The sequence below is a fragment of the Ailuropoda melanoleuca genome, chromosome 10, assembly GCF_002007445.2.
Source record: "Ailuropoda melanoleuca isolate Jingjing chromosome 10, ASM200744v2, whole genome shotgun sequence".
Lineage (NCBI taxonomy): Eukaryota > Metazoa > Chordata > Mammalia > Carnivora > Ursidae > Ailuropoda > Ailuropoda melanoleuca.
Window position 1 is genome coordinate 106,351,390 of NC_048227.1, and position 26,145 is coordinate 106,377,534.

The window sequence follows — 26,145 nt, forward strand, 5'->3', positions numbered from 1 at the left end:
TGGAGGACAAGAGAAAATCAGTGAGAGGAGCATCGAAAGGCCCTGCTTACCGTTGACAGTAACTAGGGTCCCATCCTAGTTTGGGTCCCCCACTAAATAAACCCTGGGACAGGGACTTGTGTGTAAGTAGTTTATTTGGGAAATAATCCCTGGAAACACCAGCCAAAGAGTGGGGACATGCGATGGAGAAAGGAGGAAAGCTTGAGAAAGTTTATAGAGTGTAAGTCATTAAGCTAGTTGTCACAGTGGTCAGAGTTTCATCCTAATGGAGAATTCTGGAAGCCAGTGACAACAAACAAGTCAGAGGTATCTCACCTGGGAGTGAAGGATCTTGGGTCTTTACTCACCAGTTTCTGTCAGGTATCAGAGTGGCCATGAGGAAGGGAGTTGGGGGCCTCAAATCCCGTGCACTCCAGCCCGCTGTGGCGCCATGGTACCAGGCACGCCGAGGTCTGGTCATCAGAGAAAGCTGTCAGGCAAAAGCTGCAGTTTCTGTTGGTAGAAAGTAAAAGAAGCTTGGGCAGAAATGCTAAGACTTAAGGGACTGTGACGAGGCCTCCGTGTCTGCTAGTGGCACCAACTTCTCACTCTGAAAGCTGCCAAATAAAGGAAAGAATTAAACATATTTCTGTCACTCGTGGCTGAAATGTACTTCAAAGGGATCAAAAAGCCGAGTCCTCTGTAAGAGTCATAGCTTTCAAAGACGAACCAAGAGACAAAGTAACATCAGAATTACATGGAGGAAGTGTTCATCGGCAAGGTGCTACTGGCATCATCAAGGCGCATCTGGATGAAACCCTTCCCCCTGCTGGAGTCTATCCTGGCCCTTCATCTTCAAACGGAAGAGGAGGTTCCTGCAGACGCTCTCCTCCGGGCGCCTGGGATACGGATGATGTCATTCTGCTGCTCTCAGGCTCTCAGTACGCACTTTGCTACTGTTAGATCTTCTTCTTTTTTCTTTCTTTCTTTGTTTTTGTTTTTTGTTTTTGGCATTTATCCATTATCCATTTATTGGCTCCCTTTATCTGGCTAACCACTTCTCCTTCTTTTCATTTGTCATAATTTTATACACACAGCCTAATCCCTATCTGATGTAAGACCATCAGATTTAGAAATAGGACTGGCTCATATAACTGGCAGCAATATGAGATTGGCCACTGCCCCCTGTCTGTCCGTTCCCAATCACGTAGAGCGGGCTGGATGAGCACAAACTTTTAGGATAGAAAGGATACCCTGGATAGAAAGAAAAAAATCAGTTATGCAGCCCCACAGGGTTTTGATTTAAAACCCCTGTGTTTCAGTCTCTTGATTTCATCTCCCTTTTTCTATATAATCTGTTGATAATCTACATAACCAATGACCACATAACAATCCAAAGAAATATCTGTTAAACTCCCCTTTTGTATCATGTGCCTCATTTGCTGCTCAGTGGAACTGACAGCCTGGGACCCTGACTCAGTTACTTCATTTTTGCCAGAGTTGCAAAAGAGAAGCCAAGGCACCGAATGCTTGGCCGAATTCCCATCTGTCTGAACTTGTCTTGCAATCCATTTATACACTGTCCCTGTCTCTGGATCTTTTAGCCTCTGGCTCCATGATAGCTAGTATTAGGCAATATGTATGTTAATTAATTTGAAAAGCGGTGTGCCAGGGAAAATTTTATTTCAAAAATTTCCAAAATAGATTATAAATTTTAAAAGAAAACTTAAGCCAATCAATTGATTAAGGTCAACATCAACAGTGATAAATCATGTTGGTATGTCACTAGTGATGAAAATGGCACTTCACCTCTGCGGTCTTCCCCCCAAAGACACATAACCACAGTCTAGTTATGAGAAAAACACGAGACAAATCCTAATTAGCAGACATTCTATGAAATACTTGACTGGTACTATTCAAAACTGCCAAGGTCATCAAAAACAAAGAAAGGCTAAGAAACAGTCACAACCAAGAGATGCCGTCCCCTGCAAACTCACGTCCGTTCCAGAACCCAGAAGTAAGGGTTTTGCAGATGTAATTAATTAAGCGGAGGTCATGGTGGAGTGCGGTGAGCCCCTAATCCATTATGATTGATGTTCTTATAAATAGAGGAGCGTAGACACAGGGACAAACATGCACAAAGGAAAAACGATATGATGAGACACAGGGAAAAGGTGACGGGAGAAGGGATGAAGGCAGAGATTGGAGCAATGTATTTACAGGCTGAGGAAAGGCAGGAATTTCCTGCAATACCAGAATCTAGGGAGAGGCGAGGAAGGACTCTGTCGGACAGCCTACAGAGGAAGCGTGGCCCTGTCAACACCTTGATAAACTGCTGTTGTATTAAGCCGTTCAACTAGTGGCAGTTTGCTATGGCAGCCCTAAGAAATCAGTATTCATTAACAAGATGAAATTATTAAATATAATGTAGTATCCTGGATGGGACCCTGAGAAAGCAAAAGGACAGGAAGTAAAAACTAAGGAAATCAGAATAAAATACGACTCAGTTAATAACAGTGTGTCAATATTGTCTATTAAGTATAGCAAATATACCATACTAATATAAAATGTTAATAATAGGAAAAGCTGTTTGTGGGACTTACAAGAACTCTGTGCCATCTTCGTAATTGTTCTATAAATAGAAACCTGATATAAAATAAAAGGGTGATTTAAAATGAAAGAACACTTGGAAAAGGCAATAATCATGTAACATATATCTAATATTAAAAAATAATTATCTTCAAAATATGTTTAAGTTCAAAGAGTTTCACCAACAATTTTTATTAACAATTTTTCTTGAACTTTTAAAGTAATAACTCCAACATTCATAAAATTTGATCCAAAACATACTTTTACCTAATGAAAACTCTTTTAGCAAAACCTGACTAAAAATAGCATGTTAAAAAAAACTATAGTCCAGGGGCGCCTGGGTGGCTCAGTTGTTAAGCGTCTGCCTTCGGCTCAGGGTGTGATCCCGGCGTTCTGGGATCGAGCCCCACATCAGGCTCCTCCGCTGGAAGCCTGCTTCTTCCTCTCCCACTCCCCCTGCTTGTGTTCCCTTTCTTGCTGACTGTCTCTATCTCTGTCAAATAAATAAATAAAATCTTTAAAAAAAAAAAAAAACTATAGTCCAAACTCTTAGTAATGTTGGAGCAATTTTTTTCAAGTAAAAACACTAAAAAGCAAAATGCTACAATTTTTCAATATAACAGTATCAAAGCTGAATAGGGGGAATCCAAAATTGCAAAAATAGGTTAAACTTAATAATCAATCACTGTCCTAAATCGTTATGAACATTCTAAGAGAGGCAATAAAATCTAATATTCATTCCTGATTAAAATAACAGTTACATGTAAAAATAAGAATAATAGGATATGACCTAAAAACAATAAAAAAAAATATATCAATACCCAACATCCCTTTTAAAAGTTAAACAGCACGAGCCTATTAATGGACCTGTTACACAGACACACCCAAACTAAGTATACCTCAGCTCATCATTGCCATTTGTCATCATTCTATTGGATATGACATATGTAGTCACTGATTATAGAAATAAAAATAAACATAAGTAATAAGTAATATAAAAAATAGGAGAGATTCAACATGGAACCTATTGTATTTAAAAATAAGAAAGGTGGTGGGGAAACATAATATATGGCAACAATGGCACATAGAAGAGGAATTATTTTCATAGAGGTTTAAAGCAGAGATTGATAAATCCATACCCATGGCGTGAGAATTAAGCACAAGTCTCTCGACAACTGATAAAATAAGCATGTCTAAAATCACTGAAGGTATGCAGGATTTGAATAACATGATGAGCCAACGTGACTGTGTGAACCAACAACTGTGCAATTCATGTTCATACCGTGAGACGTTTACCAAAACAGATGCTATCTGGCTCATTAAAAAAAAAAAAAGTTAAACAAATGAATAAGCAAACAAAAAGTAGATTCAGACCTGCAAATACAGAGAACCAACTGATGGCAGCCATAAGGGAGAGGGGTGGAGGTTGGACAAGGTGGGTGAAGGAGAGTGGGAGGCACAGGCTTCCAGCTATGCCATGAATGGCACCGAATAGGGAATATGGTCAATGATACTGTATAGTGCTGTGGTGACAGATGGTAGCTACACCTGCCGTGAGTGCAGCATACTGGATAAACTTGTCCAATCACTATGCTGTACACCCGAAACTAACGTAACACCATGTGTCGACTATGCGCAAATTTAAAAAACTGAAGTCTAAAAATTGAAATAAAAAGGTAGCTTCTCCAACCACTTTGAATCAAATTAGAATACAATAACAGAAAGATAACCAAAAAATCCAAAAATGTTTGGGAAGTAAGTAACACATTTCTAAATGGTCCACATATCTCTGAAGAAATTACAATGGAAATTAGAAAAGAGTTTAAGGTAAATAGTAATGAAAATAGAATATACAAAAATAAGTGGCAGTGCCTGGTGGCTCAGTCGGTTAAGCGTCTGCCTTCGACTCAAGTAATGAGCCTGGCGTCCTGGGATCGAGTCCCGCATTGGGTTTCCTGCACTGTGGGGAGCCTGTTTCTCCCTCTGCGTCTCTCTCTCTCTCCCTCTGTCTCTCATGAATAAATAAATAAAATCTTTAAAAAAATAAGTGGGATAAATCTTAAATAGTATTCAGAGGGAAAATTCATAGCTTTAGATTATTATATTTGAGAGAAAAAACAAAGGCTGAAAATCAACGACCTAAATTTTCAAATCTAGAAAGTAGATAAGAGGACAGCAAATTAAACCCAAGATAAATAGAGGGAAGGAAAAAATTTAAAAAGACCAAATATTAATGAATGAAAAAAATGCACAACACTGAAAATCAACATGGCTGAAAGTCGTTTCTTTGGAAGCATTGATAAAATTTATATACAATGTGCAAGTCTGATTTCAAAACAAACACCACTACCAATATTAGGAATATAAGGAAGCATTACTAAATATACTAGAGATATTAAAATATTAACAACAAGTTATTTTGAATTTATGGCAATAAATTTGAAGATTTAGATGAAATACATACAGGAATCCTTTAAAAATCACAATTTGCTAAAACCTTCATAGCAATTAAATAAAACCTGAATTTTCCAATATCTATTGAAGAAAGAATACTCTAGGTCTAGATAACTTTGTTGGTAAATTTTTTTCAAACATTCAAGGAAGAAATAACACCAGTTCTTACACAACCTTTTTCAGAGAACACAAAAATGGGAAACACTTCGCAACTCATTCTATGAAGCCAGCATAACCTTGATACCAAAATGTTATGAGGATTTACAGGAGAAGAAAATTACAGGACAGTTTATCTCTCTAATACGAACACAGATATCTTAAACAATATATTAGCAATTCGAATCCAACAACATATAAAAAAGATAATATCATGACCTACTGGAATTTATTCCAGGGATGTGATTCCAACTGTGAAAAACAATTTGCTACAAATTCACACAGCATGGATGGATCTCAGGGTCAAAGTGCTGAGTGAAAGAAGTTAGAGGGGACAGGCTACATCCTTTATGGTCCCATTTATATGTAATTTAAAACCAGGCAAAAACAAACCATTGGCATGAGAATCAGAATAGTGGTTACCTCTGGCTAGGGCATTGCCTGAGATGCTGCATTAAGGAGCATTCTGGGTGTTGGAAACATTCTGTATCTATCTGTGTAGTATACACATGAGTAAGTACCCTTTGAGCTGTATACTTAAGATTTCCACATTCATCGTATGAAAGATATATCTCAATTTTTAAATAAAAGGAAAGTAGAATATCTTGTGTCCAGCACATGGGATTGAGTTTTTCTAAATCATTCTTCATTCTTTCTTTTACTCAGTTGTATCCCTTTCCACCAGAATAATTATTTAGAAAAATGAATGGAAATAGTAGCATTCAAAATTGGCATCACAAATTAAAGTGCAATAAACTTAAGAAGACTTTTGTAAGACCTATATGAATAAAGCTATCCAACTTTACTGAGAATGCAAAGAAAACTTGAATGAGGTGACAGCACAGCTGTGTCCATTGTACTGATCAGACGATTTTACATTTGAAACATATTGACTATAAGCAAAATAGAATAATGATTTAACACAATTCCAACAGAATTTTAATACATACCTTTATCACGAAGTTTTATAATATTTTAAATTTGAGTAAAATCTAAATTTCCAAAAAGAGTAATTAATTAGCTGTATAATGGTAAATCTGTAAATAACTACGAATTTCCTTCACTGGGCAACTATTTAAAGCTATTTTTTAAATCAGCATGGATTTTAGATTGTGCAGAACATGGTGCTGGAGACGTAGGCTCTTTTGCACCCTCTGTCCTTAGCACAGCTCAGGACTCGCCTGGAGCACTCAATTTNTCTGTCCTTAGCACAGCTCAGAACTCGCCTGGAGCACTCAATTTGAGGCTCAAAAGGAAAATTGCTTAGCTGGAATATGCACAGATGAGGTCGATCAGGACAGAGAAAATTCATGCCAGAAATGTCTTGGGATCAATAAAGAGAGAGTATTTTGATGGTGCTATTCTCCATGAGAGTAGGCTATGTGCACATGGGTAGATGCTGGAACTAGGATTATCCTAGGAAGGGGAAGTCCTCGTGGTATGGGGACTTTGGGTGGTGTGTTCCTTCCCCTACAGCAATTAGGCACATTTTACACACACACTAATCACCTGTGGATGGATGGANATGTGCACATGGGTAGATGCTGGAACTAGGATTATCCTAGGAAGGGGAAGTCCTCGTGGTATGGGGACTTTGGGTGGTGTGTTCCTTCCCCTACAGCAATTAGGCACATTTTACACACACACTAATCACCTTTGGATGGATGGATGAATGAATGCATGCATGCATGATAAATAAATACTCTCTGAGCACTAAGTTTCTGTGACTGAAAAAATTTTGTGTCATTTAATTTTGTAATCATTTTCAGGATTATTCAAGAATCAAGATGAAAGCCAAGTCTAATATGGTATTAGTATTTTCCAGAGAAACAGAAACAATAAGATATATGAAGCAATAAGATATATATATGCAAGCTCATAAAAAAAAAACTNTTTCCAGAGAAACAGAAACAATAAGATATATGAAGCAATAAGATATATATATGCAAGCTCATAAAAAAAAAAAACAATGGTCAATTAATCTATGACAAAGGAGACAATAATGGGAAAAGACAGTCTCTTCAATATTGGGAATAGTGTTGAGAAAACTAAACAGCTATATGCAAAAAAAAAAAAAAGGAAAGGAAAGAAAAAAAGAAAAGAAAAGAAACTGGACCACTTCCTAACACCATACACCAAAATAAACCCCAAATGGATTAAAGACCTAAATGTGAGACATGAAACCATAAAAATTCTGGAAGACAGCACAGGCAGTAATTTCTCTGACATTGGCCACAGCAACATTTTCTAGATATGCTTCCTAAGGCAAGGGAAACAAAAGCAAAAATAAATTAATGGAAATGCATCAAAATAAAAACCTTTTACACAGTGAAGGAAATAATCAACAAAACAAAAAGGCAACCTATGGAACAGGAGAAGATATTTGCAGATTCTATAGCTGATAAGGGAGTAATACCCGAAATATATAAAGAACATACACAAGTCAACACACCCCCTAAAATAAACCCACAAACAATCTAATTAAAAAATGGGCAGAGAGACATTTTTCCAAAGACGACATCCAGATAGCCAACACACACATAAAAATATGCTTAACTTCACTTACCATCAGGGAAATGCAAATCATAACAACGAGATATCACCTGATACCTGTCAGAACGGCTAAAATCAGAAATACAGGAGATAACAAGTGTTGACAAGGATGCGGAGAAAAAGGAACCCTCTTGCACTGTTGGTGGGAATGTAACTGGTGCAGCCACTGTGGGACACAGCATGGAGGTTCCTCAAAAAAAATTAAAGATAAAAATACCATATGATCCAATCATTCCACCACTGGGTAGTTACCCAAAGAAAATGAAAACACTAATTTGAAAAGAGATACGCACCCCTATGTTTTTACAACATTATTTACAATGGCTAAGACATGGAAGCGACCTAAGTGTTCGCTAGCAGACAAATGGAGAAGAAAGATGTGGTGTATACTGTATTTTGCTGCCCAAAACAGGTGAGATCTTGCCATTTGTGACAACATGGATGGACATAGTGGTTTTTTGCTAAGTGGAATAAGTCACCCTGAGAAAGACAAATAGTATATGATTTCACTCGTATGTGATATCTAAAGAAAAAAACAAATTAATAAATAACAAACAGGAAGCAGAATCAGACTTGTAAAATCAGAGAACAAACTGATGGTTGCCAGAGGGAAGAGGAGGTGAGGGGAATAGGCAAAGTGGGTGAGGGGAGTAGGAAGATACAAGCTTCTATTTACGAAATGAATAAGCCATGGGCATAAAAAGCACAGCATAAGGAATATAGTCAATTATGTTGTAGTCCTGTTGTAGGGTGACAGGTGGCAGCTACACTTGTGTCCAGCACAGCAGATCATAGTAGAGAGAAGTTGACTCACTATGTTGTACACCTGAAACTAATGTAACATTGCCAACTATTCTCAGATAAAAAATTTCCTTAACAAAGGCGGGTCTAAGAATAGGAACGTAAGTATGGTGCGTTTGTGCAAGATTGCACACAGTATTATTTAACTTGCTCCCCAATTTTATGTTTAATTATAGTTTTTATTGCCCTCTAAGAATTCAGCTGGTGAAATAACTCAGCTGAGGATTTGGTTTCTCTAAAAACTTTTGGCCAATCCGATACAGAGTTTCCACGGCATCTTAGAGAAAGAACAGGACTGTTGGACTCACTTAGCACTCAGCATTGCTCTGTGGCAGAATTATGTCTAGACTAAATGGGAAACTTTGTAGAAATGAACAGGAAGACAAGATGAGATCAGAAAAGAACCATTTTTCTCTGCAACTGCCTGAGGCTGCTCACTTAGGTCTGTAAAATATGCATCAATTGTTAATGAAAACGTAGGGTCCTCCCAAAGAAAAATCAGAATTCAAGTGTGGGGGAAGCTGTCAGCCTCATGCCCAAGAGCCTTATAATATTAACCTCGATGCAAGTTTAAATTGTACCTCAGTAGTGAGATTATGGAAATATGTCCCACAGCATTAGCATCAGAGAGAGGTTGAGTATTTCTGCATTCTGAACACTCTCAAATAGGTTAATATATAATGAACTGAATATTTCAGTCTTGCAAAAAATATTAAGTCCCATATAATATTTAGGGTAGTCCAAATTTAGGAATGTGTACCACAGATGCCCAGATTATCAATAAATCTACACTAAGAAGTTTGAAAAATCAAATCAGATAAAAATACTGACCAAATAACCTGGGTTTATTTAAAAGAATAATTTAAAATGATCTCCAGTAAGAGACGTTTTATAAGAGATTTCTATTTGTAGAATTCTGGAGATATTGTTCTGGAGGGAAAGGAGAAGAGAAAACCTCTCCCTAAAAGTAGATTGAAAATTATGATCTCTGTTCAATGAAAGAAAGTTCCCACTGCCCGTTTAAGATTTAAAAACATGAAATTTTATTCATAGAAAGCCCCTCCCATTCCCAGTGCTCTTAAATTAAACTTTATGAACTTCTGATGAAGTCATATTCAAATATTCAAGTGCAAGATTATGCGTGCATATGATCTGTATAAGTAACTACATGGCTTTAAAATCAAAGTCAATTTTCGTGAGTCAGAATAAATCAGAATATCACTGGAATAGATCGGCACTTTGCTCTCTCTCACACACACACATTGCACTCATATACATCATATAAGTATAATGATTAACATACAGGAACTTAAGCACTTGATTTGAGTATAAACTCTCTCGAGAGAGCTGCAACATAAACTCAGATTTACCCAACCGTGGTATAATCTTTCTTCACAGTTTTTTTTCCTTCTACTATGTGAAGGCTCTATGCAAAGTTAAAGCTACAATATCTAGCCCCTGATCATTCCGGGAACGGTTGAGCGGGGTGTACAAGCCGGGCAGCTCTCTACAGTACAGAGTGTGAGATAAATGCACAGGTGTGGTGGTTTCATTAGCGATATTGAGGAGAAGGAGGGGAAAAAATACCAAAATCACTGATGGACACTAAATATCAGGTTTCCAGTTTTGTTTTGTTTTTTTAAGATTTTTTATTTATTTATTTGACAGAGAGACAGCCAGCGAGAGAGGGAACACAAGCAGGGGGCGTAGGAGAGGAAGAAGCAGGCTCCCAGCGGAGTGGCCCGATGTGGGACTCGATCCCGGAACGCCAGGATCACGCCCTGAGCCGAAGGCAGATGCTTAACGACTGCGCCACAGGCGCACTGGGGCTTCCAGTTTTCGAATAGTGGATGCAACATACATGCGTGCCCCTCTCCTTCCAAACCTTTATAAATACCATGGCTGAGTGCAAAGTCGAGTCCCACAGTCACGTTCTTTCTCTAAGAGGCATCAACCCAAACGACAGAGAAAACTAGACGGAAACAACACGTTGGCGCAACTCACCGGACTATAAAACGTGCTCAGGAGGTGAAGGGCTGGAAGCTGCCTTAGAGTCCCAGAAGCATCTGAAAAGCACAGGAGGGAGCTGGAGGTGGGTGTGGGCTGCAGACCAGACGACCACCACGGTCTCCACCTGGAGGAGCGGATTTCTGGCTCCCCCTCCCACACAGACCACCACCAACCACCACCAAGCCATAAAACTAGAGGCTTATTTTCTGGAAAAACTCAACCTGGGGGATAGGGCTTTGAGAAACGAGATATAGCAGAGGCCTGGGGTGAGGAAAGAGGTTGCAAACAGGGAAATTAATTCCATAATTGAACTGTGGAGACTTTAAAACCTTGCCCTGATGAGCTCCCCAAACGCTAGCGGTGGGTTTCTAGGCCCCACAGACAGGCTATTGTGGGATCACTGTCTAGGGAAAGGTGCCAGCCACAACCCGGGCTGCCCACACCCTGCCTACACGACACAACAGCCGCTTCCAGGCCCCGCCTCCACGTGCAGGCCAACTCCTCCGCAAGCTTTGTCCACACACAGGTTCTCAGTGTGCTTTTTAGGGATTACTCTGAAATCCAAGCGGAGAAAGCAACACACCAAAAACAAAGGGAAGACAATAAATGGAAGTCTTTACACACCATTAAATGTGTCCTCGTTCCCTCAGAAAGTGTGGATCACAGTTATTAACGGACAAAACAAGGCTGCCTAGTGAATGTGTCAGTGTCGGTTCCCTGGGAATCAGAAACTGGGAGAGGGTGGGTGGTGGGCAAGTTTGCTGGGGAAAGCCCACGATGGGGGAAGGGAGGGAGTCAGACAGGCGGGCAGCCTTCAGAGCACAGCGCAAGACGTGGAGGAGGAGAAGGAGGAGAAAAGGACTGGGTGAGAAGAGCCTGAAAGGAGAAATCCTGATCCCCCAGCAGGAGAAAGCAGAGCGACAACGAACATTAGAGGAGCCCCACGTCAGATGGGAATGTGGGGGCTCCAGCTCCCTCTCTCCACATTGAATGGGAAGATTCTGGTTCTAGGACCTTCCCCACGCCCACTCATTGGCTGGGACAGCTTGGGGAGAGTGTGATCTGGTGTGCACGGTCCCACAGAGGGACAGCCGGACCCCTGAAGGAGACAGATGTGTGCCCAAGAGCAGACAGTGGCAGCTCGTGAAGACATGAGTATGTGGCAGGAACAGGTAGCTCGTCCTTTGACAGCACCTTTTCTTGCTCACACCCGCCTTCATGTCATCTCCACTCAGAGACTCACAGAGGCTCCTGGTGGCCAGTTGACGGAGGAAATAAAAACCTGAGCCTGGATGGCCGCCGATGCTTGGTGTCGTCGCACTGCGCAGCGCTGTGCCCCATGTGGGGATGGCCCTGAGAAATGGCACTGAAAGCAAATACCCGGGCTTCAAGCAGCCCGTTGGGCTTCCAGTCTGCCGGGACCAAAAGCTGGCCCGATGTTATCAATGCTGAGTCGCGGTGAACAGCTGACACTTTGGCCCAGTGAGCAGGAACTTGGAATGAAAGGTGGAACTACAGATGCCCAGAACTTCTGGGGAAAAGACCTGTAGATGGACCCTCGGGATGGGCATAATGTGTGAAGGCTCTGTGGGCACACTCACCCAGCGCACCCACTAATGAGGAGGCCCTCGGAAATCGGCAGAGTGATGTCCTCACCCCACTGGTGTTGGTGGAGGCTCATGTAGAGAATGGCCAGGGCGGCAGGAACGGGAGCTATGCAGGACTTTGACAACCTGAATTAGAGACTCACTGATTGCCCAGCCTGCCACTAGCGGAGGCTGCCTGAGCCCCCGGCATGGCATCATCCCCGGGAGGAGCAGCTGGCCACCTAGTGGTAGCTTGGTTATCCTGAAGCCTTTTTAGAGTAGACACTTAACCTGGATATGAACGTGCCTTCCTCACCCACAGAGCTTCTGCCAGAACCACCATCCCAGGCCTGCTGGGTGCTCTCCTCCCTGCCACGGTATTCCACAATACACAGCATCTACCAAGAACCCCCTTTTATTTTCAGGAGGAAAAGGGCTGCAATGGGCTCNTGTGGGGATGGCCCTGAGAAATGGCACTGAAAGCAAATACCCGGGCTTCAAGCAGCCCGTTGGGCTTCCAGTCTGCCGGGACCAAAAGCTGGCCCGATGTTATCAATGCTGAGTCGCGGTGAACAGCTGACACTTTGGCCCAGTGAGCAGGAACTTGGAATGAAAGGTGGAACTACAGATGCCCAGAACTTCTGGGGAAAAGACCTGTAGATGGACCCTCGGGATGGGCATAATGTGTGAAGGCTCTGTGGGCACACTCACCCAGCGCACCCACTAATGAGGAGGCCCTCGGAAATCGGCAGAGTGATGTCCTCACCCCACTGGTGTTGGTGGAGGCTCATGTAGAGAATGGCCAGGGCGGCAGGGAACGGGAGCTATGCAGGACTTTGACAACCTGAATTAGAGACTCACTGATTGCCCAGCCTGCCACTAGCGGAGGCTGCCCGAGCCCCCGGCATGGCATCATCCCCGGGAGGAGCAGCTGGCCGCCTTGTGGTAGCTTGGTTATCCTGAAGCCTTTTTAGAGTAGACACTTAACCTGGATATGAACGTGCCTTCCTCACCCACAGAGCTTCTGCCAGAACCACCATCCCAGGCCTGCTGGGTGCTCTCCTCCCTGCCACGGTATTCCACAATACACAGCATCTACCAAGAACCCCCTTTTATTTTCAGGAGGAAAAGGGCTGCAATGGGCTCCCACCCGCAGAATTCCTTGCTTTTGCCACATCCAGAAGCTGTTTATCTTGTAGAATTTGGAATGGCCCATTGAAGACTCAATGCACCAACTGGGAAACGTACCGTGCAAGGTTCGTGAAAATCACACTCAAAGAGGTGATTAAGTCTTTCACCCAACAACCCACGTATGGGCCATGTTAGTGTCCTATTGCTGCACAGCAAATTGCTACAAACTCAGCAGCTTGAAATGACATGCATTTCTTGTATCACAGTTTCTGTGGGTCAGCTTAGCTGGATCCTCTGCTCAGGGTCTCACAGGGCCTCAGTCAAAGTGTGGGCTGGGGCTGGGTTCTCCTCTGAAACTCACAGTCCCTGCTCTTCCAAGCTCATGATATTTATTAGCAGAATTTATTTCCTTGCATCTGTAAGACTCATGGTGACTTGCTTATTCAAGGCCAACAGGAGACAGCAGCTCTGCCTCCCAAACTCTTGAAAAGATTCACCTGATAAGGCCAGGCCCACCCACAGGCTTTTGATTAACTCGAAGTCTATTGATTAGGCAGTTCGATTACTTAAGCAAAAGTCCCTTCACCTTTGTCATATAATGTAACCTCATCATGGGTGTGACATCCTTCATGTGCACAGGTCCACCCACAATGAAGAGGAGGGGCTCCTACAGGGTGGCCACCACATTATATTTCTAACTACCACAAGTGCCATCCACAGGGCCAGAAAGCAGGGCCTTGCTGGTTTAGAAGTTGTACTTGCCTGGGAGGCCTGTAGCACCAGCTGGACTGCATCAAGGGGGTTTCTGTGCAGGGGCAGAAATATGGTTCCTACAGCAGCCACGGGGGAGCCAGCTCCCCAGGTTATGGGCAGTAACTTCGTTCACACCTCCACTCTGCCTCTCCAAGCCCCCTAACCTTTTCTGTAATGATTTCCTACATTAAATCTCCCTCCGTTTGATATATCTAACATGGCTTCTGTTTTTCTGCTTGGACATGACTGAAAAAATCACAATTTGTCCATAATGTAGGCTCAAAAAATGTTAGCCTCTTCCTGCTCAAGAGATTGGGATTTTTATTGTCTTTTTTCGGCAATATGTTTCTAGATGTTACACACACGTATTCCCATGTGGATATGCAGCAACCGTTGGTGCAGGAGAGGACAGAATTCCACTAAAAATGGCTGTAGGTTCTTTGAACCTTCAGAATTACACCAAACACCTGTCCCAGCGTAGATCTTTATACAAGACTAGATTTTTTTTAACTAGTAACAAACTGCAAAAGAATCAAAACTAGAACCCAAGAGCATAAACACCTAGAATGCAACAGAAAGAGATTTGAACACTGGATGGCAAAATTTCCTGGCAAATTTCTTAGTTTTCACAGCAAGAGATAGGATTAGTGAGGGTCATGGGTGGCTCAGTTGGTTGGGCATCTGACTCTTGATTTCAACTCAGGTCATGATCTCAGGGTAGCAGGATCCAGCCCTGAGTAGAGCTCCACACTCAGCACAGAGTCTGCCTGAGATTCTCTCCTTCTGCCTCTGCCCTTCCCCCCCAAAAATGAATACATAAATCTTTTTTAAAAAGATAGAATTGGTGGTAGATATTTATGTATATATGTCTACATGCATACCTTTATTTGTTTATATTCTTGTTAATTAAAAGACTTGGGGTATCCTTGCACAAAGTACATACAGGAAATTTTTTTTTTCCAATGTAATATGTGTTCTGAACTGTGCTCGGAGCAACATGCCTACCCTGCAGCATCCCTAAACAGCAGCATGGGTAGGCCTCCCTGGCAGTACCAGCTGTCAGGAAGCTTTTATAATCATATCTCACACATTGTATTAGGAACGTTCATTTATACTATGAAGAAAGAGCTTGACAAATGAGCTTCAAATCTGAAAACAATTGTTCAGAAATCCAAAGTTAGTGGATTTCATGCCACTGTTTATGAAGTTGTACGTATATTGGTTATTCATTTAAATGAAATACTTTTTTCCTAAGGAAGCATTTGCTTAGGAATTGATATATCATATCACTCTGGGAGTAAACAAAGAGAGAACTGGAACTGGTAACAAAGTCAAACCAACACATACCTGTCTTAGGTGGCTTTGTTCATCTTGCATTCTGTATAACACAGATTACTGCTGCCCTCCCCCTCCCCCAATTACTAGACATCTACTTCTCTAGTCTTCTCACAGGAAAGCAAATACCCCAAGGTCAGCAAAGGATTTCTCTCTCTCTCTCTTTTTTTTTTTTTTTTTTTTTTTTTTTTTTTTTTTTTTTTTTTNCTCTCTTAGGAATGTCAGGCCACTGTTAAGAGACTATCACATTTTGAGATCATCTCAAAAACAATGACCACAGTCTTGAAACAGTATGCTGAGGAAGAAATTGGGCACGTCAAGTGATGATGTAAGTCTGGGTAAATCAGCTCAAGAAACAAGGAAACAGGAGATTTTGATATGAGAGCCAGGACCTACCAACACTCCATTTGGGTCATTTTTTCCTCTGCCCTAAAATCCCATTGACATCTTGCCCCAGATTTCCTTACACAGACACATCAAAGAAATACTTGCCCTCACATTTTTCTTCTGATGCGGGCCCTACTCAACACGCACTCAAAGGCAACATTTGGTATCAGATATGTCTAATTTTATCAACAATAAAGCCTTAAGTCAACAGCAGGTGCAGAAATTTGCCTTCATCTTCAGGCAGCTTATTTTCCCAGGCAAAATCACAGTTTTGTGAGGCAAATCCCTATGTGCAGCCTCTTCTCAAGGATACTTACTGCAAATGAAACAATCCTATTTTTCCTGGAGAGGTTTCAATTTCTGATAAAAAGCCCAAATCCCTCCCTATATAATTAAGAGTTTCCCAATTTATCGAAAATGACCAACACCAACATAGAGCCCTCACTTGACCCTTCCAAGTCTCTATTAGGATATCTGTCCACCAAAACAGGTCTGCCAATTGCACTTGTATTCTTAACCAGCTCCTGAGGTGGTCTCTGAAGTCATTGAGCACCTGCAAGCTTATACCCTAACCAACCTGAACGTTCGAGGCTGCCAGCTGGACCAATGCAGCCTACTGGCTTGTAGGCAGTATTAAAATGGCTAAAATTTCATCCAGAGCTTAGAGGAATTCAGGCCGCCAGAGCTCCATAAATTAAAGACTGATAACACTCGTTCTACTTGGGCCTTCTCCAGCTCTGCATTCTGTTCTGCCCCATCTCCACTTGGTTTGACTTGGTACATTTCCTAAAAACAAGGACCAGGAGTCCAGGGCTGCCAGGCTGAAAGTCGTTTCCATTTTGGATGGAAATAAGCAATTCCAATTCAATTCTACTTTAAATCTTTCAAAATAATTTGTAAATATAACCTGATTTTCAGCAAAAGCCAGATGATTCTGACAATAGTTCCCTGCTTTTTTGTAAAAATTCAATAAGTGTTGATTGATTTCTTTTAATTCATCGATTCTTTCTACTAATGATGGTTGGATGATCAATTTTAAACCTAACCAGAGAATACACCAATTTTATTAGGTTGAGTAAAATATTACCAAGATGATTCAAGTAAAGGAATCAATTACCATAAGGCACCATTTCTCAAGACCCAGATTATATCAGGCTAGACATACTCATTTCACAGAGTTGATGTCAAAGGCTGATGTGTGTTTGTAATCACATGCACAGATTGATCTTCTAACATTATCTTCTGAAGTGCATGAAGGGAAAGCTCAGGCTTTTTGAAATTGCTTAGCCATTGTAATCTTTAATTCAAAAGCAGAAGCTCAGTCTCCACTATCTCTAGGAATTTTTGAATCTAAATGAGCTAAAGCACCAAACCAGTGTATTGACCATTCTTGTTCCAAGACTTCAAATCAATAAACTCTCCAAATCTAATAGTTTCAGTAATAGAACTGTTCAATCATTCACTCACAGAAATAAGGCTGCATGAAGTTATGGTCGAGAGCAGCTTAAAAGATAATTAAATCAACACCATTCATCTTCCTGAGGATTGCCTGGAAAAGATGAGAGAAATAAATAAAAGATTGAAGACAAACTCCAAACTTACTTAGTGAAACATTCTGTCTTTTTGTAGGATTCCAATGCACACAAATAGAACACAATCCACAGTGATTTTCCAACGCTTTCCCTTCCTTTGTACCCTCACAACACGACTGCAGTTAAGGGGAAGATGGAATTAATGGAACACCTTTTGAGTGCACACACACATGTGATTTCCCACGCAAGGCCACCACATTACATAAATATGGGAAGCGCCATGCACCTTGTAGTCACTTTGAATGACACCCCCTGGAGTTGTGTAGCACCTCACCCACTTACTATTTTAAGACAAGAAGTCAAAAAGAATGAAAGTACCCTGAAACCAAACTTTGCCTAGTTCAATTGAGAGCATTCCAAGATTTGCCTGAATTCTCTGAATTTTTATTTAAAAAATAAATGGGTCTCCTGGGAATTTTTAATAAATTTAAATATTTTCGTTAATTCAGGGAAAAACATCAGTGAGCCTTTATTCACATTTACCAGTACTCTATGGTTAAGAATATTTAAGAAAAGAATTTTCAAAATCATTGCCCACTAGCATCTCTGAGCCAAGGGAAAAAAAGGATAAAAAATTATAATCCACAGTTCAGTTCTTATAGTCTACAAGTAAAATATTTAGAGACAAAACAAGGGAGACAGTTTATAATCCTCCTATTTGTGAAATGAATTACTTTAAAGCAGATTGGTGGAACTGATAGCAATTATACAAGAAGTGAAAGGGACAGATTAGGATTATTTTGTTCTTGAAAGGTATTTGCACTACCCGAGAATCCGTTTAGTGTTACTTGAAAGCAGATTTGTATTAGTTGTAAATGTATGTGCAAAGTCTAGAGCAACTACTAACAATAGTTACAAAAGAAGTATAACTGTTAAGAAAGGCGGGAAAACTAATCATATAAAATGCTGAATCAAAATCACAAAAGACAAAAAAAGCAGAAGACAAAGATAGGAACAAAAAATAGGGACAAAGAATGGGAAACAGTAACAAATGTGGTAGATGTTAATCCAACTATGTCAATAATCACTTTAAACGTCAATGGTCTAAATACGCCAACTGAAATACAGAGATCATCAGACNAATACGCCGACTGAAATACAGAGATCATCAGACTGGATCAAAAAATAAGACCCAACTATACATTGTCTACAAGAAACCCACTTTATATATAAACACATATAGATTAAAAGTAAAGGGTAGAGAGAGTTATACCATGCTGACACTAATGAAAAGAAAGCAAGAGTAGGTATATTAATTTTACACAGAGCCGACTTCACAGCAAGGTTAACGTGACTAAAGAAGGGCATTACATAATGATAAAGGAGTCAATCCTCCAAAAATATATAATAATCCTTAACATGTGTGCACCTAACAACTGAGCATAAAAATACGTTAGGCAAAAATTGATAAAACTGCAAGAAAAAATAGAAGACTGCACTATTATACGTGAGACTTGAACTCTGTTCTAACAGACACGGACTGACCCAGAAGCAGAAAGTCAGTAAGGACAGAGTTGAACTTGAGAACACCATTGGTCAACTGGATACACTTGATAGCTATGGACTACTTCATCCAATAACATCAGCATATACTTTCTACTTGACCCCACTGGGACGTTCACTAAGATAGACCACATTCTGGGCCATAAAACACACAAGGATAAAAATCACACCACATCTGCTATAAGACCACATTAGAATTAAACTAGAAATCAATCAGAGAAAGAAAGTCCCTAAACACATGGAGATTAAACAACACACTTCTGCATAACACACGGGCTAAAGAAGAAATCACAAGCAAGATTAAAGCATTTTTGAACTAAAATGAATGCGAAAATACAGCTTTTCAAAATTGGTAGGATACAGCACAAACAGTGGAGGGAAGCTTGAACTATTGAATGCATATATTTGAAAAGAAGGAAGATCTATACCAAAAACCTAAGCTTTCACCTTAAGCAACTTGAGAAAAAAGAGCAAATTAAATCAAATGTATGCATAAAAAATAATAAAAATTAGAGCAGAAATCAATGCAATTGAAAACAAGAAATCAATAGAAAAAAATCAACAAAACTCAAAACTCATTTTTTGAAAAGATCAATAAAATTGATAAGCCAGCTAGCTAAGAAAAAAAGGGGGGGGGAGAAAAAACACAATTACTAATATCAGAAATGAAAGAAAATGCACCAATACAAATCATATAGACATGAAAAAGATAGCAAAGGAATATTATAAACACATCTATGCCCACAAGTTTGATAACACAGATGAAACTGCTTCCAAGACAAAATCTTCCAAAACTCATGCAAGAAGAAATAGACTATTTGAACAGGTGTTATAAAAAAATAAAATAAAATAAAAAAATATTGAAACACCAGGCCCATGTGGATTCACAAGTGAATCCTACCACACACTTAAGAAGGAAATTATACCAATTCTCTACAGTCTTTTCTAGAAGATAAAAGCAGAGCAATATCCTTAACTCACCGTATGAAGCCAGCATTACCCTGATAAGAAAACCAGACAGAAACATCACTGGAAAAGGAAGCCACACACTAATATCTCTCAGAACATGAAGTGAAATCCTTAAACAGACATAGCAAAACAAATCCTATAATGTCTAAAAAGAATTATACACCACAGCCAAATGGGATTTATCCCAAGTATGCAAGTTTGTTTTAACATTTGAAAATTAATTAACTTAAGTCATCACATCAACAAGCTAAAAAAGAAGAAAATCACAGGATCATGTTATAGATGCAGGAAAAGCATTTGACAAAATCCAAAACCTGTTAATAAAAAATGAAAACAAACAAACAAACAAAAAAGCAAAACCTTTCAGCAAACTAGGAGTAGAGGGGAACTTCCGCAAATAGATAAAGAACATCTATAGAAAAGCTACAGCTAATATCATACTTAATGACGTGAAAGCTGAAGCTTTTCCACTAAGATGAGGTGCAAGGTTAGGATGTCCCCTCTCCCCATGCCTTTTTAGCATCATACTGGAAGAAAGCTGATGCAAGAAAACAAGAAAATGAAAGAAAATGTAGACAGATTGAGAAGGAATAAATAAAAATGTCTTTGTTCTCAGATGATATACTTACCTATGTAAAAAAAATGCAAAAGAATAAACAAAGAAAGAAAAAAACCTTCTAGAACTGGTAAGTAATTACAACAAGTTTACAGGATACAAGGTTAATATACAAAAGCTTATGAACAGATGTTTAAGTCCTAGGTCATTCAGAAATTACAAAAATTTAAAACAGCAGTGAGATACCATTCCATACCTATTAGAATGACCAAATTCAAGACACTCAAAACACCAAATGCTGGTGAGAATGGAGCAGTGGGAACTGTCATTCATTGTTAGTGAAAACGCAAAATAACACAGCCACCTTGGAAAGCAGATTGCCAGTGTCTTACTGAACAAAGCATACTCTCACTATACGATCCAATAACCATGCTCCTGATGGTTCCCCAAATGAGTTAAAAGCATATATCCACACAAAAACCTACCTATGGATGTTTATAGAAGCTTTGCTCATAATTGCCAGTTAGAAGCAGCCCTGATGTCCGTCCCTCAGGAGGTAAATTGATAAACTGTGGTACGTCCAGACAGTGGAATATTATTCAGCAATAAAAAGACATGAGCTAGCAAGATGTGAGAAGACATGGAGGAACCTTTAACCGGTGTCATTAAGTGACAGAAGCCAACCTGAAAGGTTGCATGCTATGGCACTCCTACTGTATGACACTGTGGAAAAGGCAACACCATGGGGACAATATAAAGATCAGTGGCTCCCCAAGGTTGGGAGAGAAGAAAAGGAAGGAATAGTCAGAACACAGCTGATGTTTAGGGCAGTGAAGATGTTCTTTAGGACGTTATTATGGTGGGTGCACCATACATTTGTCCAAACCCATAGAACATACATCAGGAGTGAGCCCCAATGTAGTTAGGGACTTTGGGGGGTAACCATGTGTCAGTGTAGGTTTATTGATTGTAACAAGTGTAGCACTCTGGTGTGGGGTGTTGATAGTGGAAGAGGTTGTGCATGTTTGGGGGGCTGGGGTTTCATGGGAAGTCCCTGTCGCTTCCACTTGATTTTGCAATGAATTTAAAACTGCTCTAAGTCTCCAGCTGTGGGCCTGCAGGGAGCATGGCAGCAGGCTCTGAGTGGAGGCAAAGAGAAGGAGCGGCCACGCGGCAGCTCTGGAACAGCCCACAAGAGGGGCTGCTGTCTGCACTGGGAGGTCTTGTCAAGAGAACTTATAGAAATGCTAGCAATTTCAAGAAACCAAATGTTGTTGCCGTCAGATGAGGAGAACTAGGTCCCGGAATTGTTAATATCCAGAGATGGGGAATTTCAAGAACTGATGAAATTGGCACTCAATCAGGGAAATACCCATCATGAAATGTAAGCTGTAGAAAAGGAAGTGGAGAAGAGAGATAGTGATATTCACTAACTACAAAAATGCTAAAGGAAGCAGAACAAATACTGGCCACAGTGTTTACCAAGCAAAAGAAAAACTCAAATCAGTAGAAAAAGCAAGACAAGGTACCATCTCCTCCAAAGAAATAATTAAGTATGCACATAGGATTAGTGCAAGTAATGCAGCGTGTGCCCCACTGACCTAGGTCCCAGGGGACCTATGGTGACCACATCCAACTGATTAGAGCTGAGAAGTGGATTACCGGGTCAAATGAATAATCCTTCCACTAATGGTATAAATGGTCATTATCAGGGGATGTCCTCGCAGCAGGCAGATTGCCAGATGTCCTTGCTCCACAATACCCATCGCAGTCAAGTGACATGGCAATGAATACGCTACCACCAAATCACGGGAATGACCTCCAGGGCATAATACGGAAAATGAAGATGATGCAGAAATTATGTCAACAGACTCCTCGAACAGTAGTAATGACTCTGATCATAAAACATTAAAGACAAAATTCATACAGAATTGAATACGATGGGGGCTACCTGGGGTGGCTCAGTCAGTTGAGCATTGGACTTTCGATTTCAGCTCAGGTCACAATCTCAGGGTTGTGAGTTGAGCCTTGCTTCGACGGGCTCCATGCTGGGCATGGAGTCTGCTTAAGATTCTCTCTCATCCCTCTGCCCTTTCCCCCACTTCATTCTCTCTTTAAAAAACAAACAAACAAAACAGAATTGAATATTACTGAATTCTGTTTCTTAAATAATTGCAAACCTGTAAAAAATAGACAGGTAACACCGGCTATAGTGGAATTGCGCAGCCCACGAAAAATCACTGTACTTTCTTTTTTTTTTAAGATTTTATTTATTTATTTATTTATTTATTTATTTATTTATTTATATGAGAGAGAGGCAGAGATAATGAGCAGGGAGGAGAGGGAGAAGCACACTCCTTGCTGAGCAGGGAGCCTGACCCAGGGCTCAATCCCATGAGCCGAAGGAAGTTGCTTAACCAACTGAGCCACCCAGGCGCCCCAGTACTTTCTTTTTTAAGCCAAAAATTATGGTTTCAATTCTAAACCACTAAGTGAATATTTAAAGATAATTAAAATATATTGTTGGAAAAGAATTATTCATTTCAGTGCCGCTCTACCCTGTTCTAGTCCAGTTATGTTAGATTTGTACATAGCAGCTCTGGAAATAAAAATTGAGGGACAGGACCCATGCACATATCACTAATCAGCCCCTGGAATTGTTTAGAAAAGCATTTTAAATAAGGGCAGTGGATCAGTGACTGTGTATCATATCTCAAAATGACAGAACCCTCATTTGGAAATGAAGGCTTAGTGACCTTAGTTTCTGTCACAGTAATGGGGGAAACTGTCTCAATTTGTACTGTCTGTAATTTTTGTAAATAATTTTGTAAATACAAACTATTGTTTGTAAAAAAATAAAATAAAAATAAAAAAATAAAAGCCCTCTAAAAAAACAATGGCATGGATGGAGCTAGAGATTATTATGCTAAGTAAAATAAGTCAGTCAGAGAAAGACAAATACCTTATGATTTCACTCATATATGGAATTTAAGAAACAAAACTGATGAACATAGAGGAAAGGAAAAAAGAGAGAGAGAGTGGCAAACCATAAGAGAGGCTCTTAACTATAGAGAACAAACTGAGGGTTTTTGGAGGCGTTGAAGGTGGGGGAGGGCTAGATGGGGGATGGGTATTGAGGAGGGCACTAATGATGAGCACTGGGTGTTATATGTAAGTGAGGAAGCACTGAATTCTACTCCTGAAGCCAAGATTACACTACACGTTAACTAATTAGAATTTAAATAAAAGCTTGAAACATTTTTAAAAACTCCTCTAAAAAAAGGTCTTTATTTAAAAAAAAAAAAAAAACCTTCACACATGCAGATCTTAAAACAGAAGTTTAAAATAAATGAAGCAAAAACTTCTAAAATGGAAAGAAAAATAGACAAACCCACAAGTTACATACTGTATTATTCCATTTATATGACATTCTTGCAAAGGCAAACTATAAAGACAGAAAACAGATCAGCAATTGCCCAGGACGGTGGGCTGCAGGAAGGGTTCACTATGAGAGGGCAGAGGGAATGTTTCAGGGTGATGGAACTGTATAAAACCTTTATTGTGGTGGTAGTTGCAAGCCTGTATACATTTGTCAAAACTTACTGAACCCTACACTAAAAAGGGGGAATTTTACTATATGTAAATTAATTATCAATTTTTAAATTAGGCAAAATAAAGAAACATTAAAAAACAACGGAAAATATTCATTGCAATACCTATCTACAGCTATATATTCTTACTTCCAGCAATTCAATTAACTTCTTTTTTTTTTTTACACGGACCAATTAGGAACACTTAGTTCCAAGATTAGCTCTCACACTTCTTAGCTGTGCTAAAATCGAAACTACCCCGGGGTTCACATTTCTCGTGTGAAAAATGAAATGAGTGCATTCAGTAAACAAAGTAAATGATATTCGAGACGTCTTTCAGAATACATGGCATTGCACTGACCCAGCACACTTCTGTTTAAGCAATTCTTTCAGGTTTTTGTTTGCTAACCACGAGCATAAACGCCTCTGCAAGTTGAAAACAAAAGTACTATGAATGACCGTACAGCCAGAGATGTGGTTATTCACTGAAATTTAGAATTGGAAAGCAACTTTATGATCAAACATTCCAAATCCTTTTTATAAAGCACATTGGGTCCAGTTGGGTTAGTGCCCAGGGCAGCTTGTTTGTGACCACGCCGGACCATGTCAGATCATGTCAGCTGCTTTCGCTTCTGTTTTCCGTCTCAATCCAGCATGTAGTCGAGTGCAACAAGTGTGATCATGTCTTTCTTTAACTCCAAACTTCCCAATGCATTGCTATCTCACTCAGAGTAAAATCCCAAGTCCATGTAGCAGTAAGTATGGCCTCACATGATATGCCCCCTTCTTGCTTCTGGAACTTCACTTCCTATGACCCTTTGTCCCCATTCTTTCCATCCCAGGGACACAAGGCTCATTGCTGTACCTCGACCACTATACAGCTGGCCCCCTCTCTGAGAATGCTCTTCCCTGGCATCACTTTGCCTCTCGTTCTCTCTCAGTTCCTCTAGGTCTTTATTCAAATGCTACTGAAACCATCAGGCCATCCTATTTAAGGGTGCAACCACCCAGCCCCATGAACTGTGTTCTTCTTAGCACTTATCAGTTTGTGACATGCTGTAGATCTTCAAATAATTCTCGCTTCGTTCTTTCCAACTGGGATGGAAGCTCCACGACAAGGAAAATGGATAGGAGAGTTACTCCCAGGGAGCAGAATTAGAGTTCATCGAAGAACCATCCACCGTCAGCCACAGGGTCTCCACAGAGCCTCCCCAGCATTCATTCTTAAGTGCCATGGAGAGCTGATGCTGTCTGTCACCCATTATTTAATTCTTTCCTCACTGGAGATTGTGTTGCAGTTATCGTGCACCTGTTTCACATCTTTGCTGGTGTGAGGGAGGCACACAGGACTTGTCTATTGGGTCATAGCTTTCTAAACACTGTCCGCAGACAGTACTGAGGTCTGGACTTGACACTACAGGTACTGACTGGGTGGGACACTGAGTTGTCTCCCTTGGATATGGGCAAGAATATTCCCTTTGGGAAGAAGAATGCAAACAGATTATCTCATGCTACTGGATGGCTAACTGGACATGAAAATTCATACACCTCTTCCCATAGCATAAAGTTGTCACTAGAAGCACTAGTGGCAGCCGGGGTGACAGTCCCCAGCTCTCCCTTTGCCTCTAGAATGGGCCACAGACATTGCCAATGGAACATAAACAGAAGTATATTTGTTACTAACAAGTCATAGCAGGAGAAAAGTTGAGATGAGTCCTTCACCCTGTCATGCCCCTTCTGTCGACAGGGGAGTGGAGGTGCAAGGTGTGAGCAACCACAGACTCGAAACCGGTACTGTCTGACCGGGGCCATGGACCGGGACTTCTCTGTGAGCGAGCACCAAACTCGCACTGTGTTAAACCCATTGGCTGTACCAGCCCTTACTCTACCTAACGCATGCCCAGAGCTGCTTTCCTAGTCGTGCCCCCCAAGTCTTTTTAAAAATTGTTCTCACCCTCTCCCAAAGTTAGAAAGTTAAGGGTATGAGCTAATGGCTTCTAAATACCACCACCAACACACACACACACACACACACACACAAGAAGGGACCCTCAAGTGGCAGTTAACAGAACAAACAAGATCTCCTCCTTGTTGATTTTCTCTGCATGTGTAGCTATGCATTATGCAGGGTTCTTTGATTATTAATGATGACGGTTTTTTTAAATGACAATTCCTGGTACCCCATTAAATCATAATATGGA

The 26,145-nt window shown here is 40.4% G+C and overlaps 1 pseudogene; it reads left to right on the forward strand.

The window, feature by feature from the left end:
- Positions 1–21,577: 21,577 nt before the first annotated feature.
- LOC100467633 lies at positions 21,578–22,289 on the forward strand (annotated as a pseudogene).
- Positions 22,290–26,145: the final 3,856 nt, after the last annotated feature.